Source organism: Otolemur garnettii, unplaced genomic scaffold (assembly GCF_000181295.1).
Source record: "Otolemur garnettii isolate 467f Iridium unplaced genomic scaffold, OtoGar3 scaffold00147, whole genome shotgun sequence".
Lineage (NCBI taxonomy): Eukaryota > Metazoa > Chordata > Mammalia > Primates > Galagidae > Otolemur > Otolemur garnettii.
In genome coordinates, this window is record NW_003852542.1 from 715544 (window position 1) to 717508 (window position 1965).

The window sequence follows — 1965 nt, forward strand, 5'->3', positions numbered from 1 at the left end:
GCCGAGCCGAAGAAACCAATTCTGAAGTGTCAAAAATAATTTATGGCCTGGGAGCATCAGACAATCAGATAAGCACCTTAAACAATCTATAAAATATTAAAATGGGTTGGCACACACCACCTGCTAGTGTCAGGGACACAATCTGTGAGTGAGCAAGGTAGCAAAGCATGGGGGGAAGCTGAAATTAATTTTTTTTTTTGAGACAGAGTCTTACTCTATCACCTGCGGTGGAGTGCCATGGTGTCACAGTTTACAGCAACCTCAAACTCTTGGGCTTAAGCAATTCTCTTGCCTCAGCCTCCTAAGTAGCTGGGACTACAGCTGCCTGCCACAATGCCCAGCTTTTTTTTGGTTGCAGTTGTTTAGCTGGCCTGGGCCAGGTTTGAACCCACCACCCTCGGTGTATGTGGTTAGTGCTGTAACCACTGTGCTACAGGCACTGAGCCAAAATTAAAATATTTTTATAGGCAATTTTCATTCTGGATATTTTATAAGAAATAAGCAAAGGCTGATTTACAAGTCTCTTCTAGTTAAATATTATCATTTCCCTGAAGATGATAGATTTAAGCAACCAACAAGCAAGAACCATTTGCAATGAATGAATTTACAAATGCCAAGCCAGTGTTCTAGGAATAGCCCCTTTTTTCATTATTTCCCATAAATCTCATTCTACACACATATAAGATCTACATCCTCTGTAATACTCAGACTGAGCCTTTTTTTTTTTTTTTTTGAGTCAAGAGTCTCACTCTGTTGTCCTCAGTAGACCGCCATGGTGTCACAGCTCACAGCAACCTAAAACTCCTGGACTCAGGTGATCTTCTTGCCTCAGCCTCCCAATAGCTGGAACTATAGGTGCCCACCACAATGCCCAGCTCATTTTTCTATTTTTCATAGAGACAGGGTCTCACTCTTCTTCAGGTTGGTCTGGAACTGAGCTCAAACAATCTGCCCACCTTGGCCTCCCAGAGTGCTAAGATTATAGGCGTGAGCCACTGTGCCCAGCCCCAGCCTCTTTTCTTTATGTCCAACATGCTGCCCAGTGTAGATATTTGTCAATTCTAGGTTATTGTAATAGCTCCAAGACTTCCCTTTTTTCAATTTTAACTTTCTTCTATAGCTATCAGAATAATCATAAAATATATTATCATGTTGTTACTGTTTAAATCTTCTGATGCACCTTGCAGTTATCAGGGTAAAGTCCAAGTTTCTTAACAAGGCCTGCAGGAGCTTGCCATGAGCTGATCATCATCCTTTAGCTGATCATCATCCTTTAGCTGATCATCATCCTTTAGCTGATCATCTCCCCCACCAGCACACTCACCACCTAAATAAACCCCAAGTAGAGTCAGCCTCCCAAACTTTCTCTAGCATATTACATTCTGACAAGTTGTCATGGTTTTGCAAGAGCTGGTGCCCGAGCCTAAATGTCCTCGCTACAATCCCTTACCTAATACCCCATCTCCTCAGCCTTCATCTTCACCTTCATCTTCAAAGACATCCTTTAAGACAAATTAATAGGCACTCATTTATGTCTGTAATTGCTAAGCCTACCTTTTCCCACTAGAGGGCAAGCTTCAAGCTGCTGCTGCTTTTTTTTTTTTTGAGGCAGAGTCTCACTTTGTCTCACTCTCCGTGGTGTCACAGCTCACAGCAACCTCAACCTCAACCTCTTGGGCTTAAGGGATTATCTCACCTCAGCTTCCCAAGTAGCTGGGACTAGAGGTGCCTGCCAAGACGCCCGGCTATTTTTTTGGTTGTTATTGCAGTTGTCATTGTTATAGCTGGCCAGGGCCAGGTTCAAACCCACCAGCCTTGATGTATGTGGCTGGCACCCTACCCACTGAGCTACGGTTGCAGCCAGAGGGCAAGCTTCTTAAGTTCAAGCCTAGCCCTAGAGCCTGCCTCCTATCTTTCTTTAAATTTATTTTTCAGGCTTGGCGCCTGTGGCTCAAGTGGCTAAGG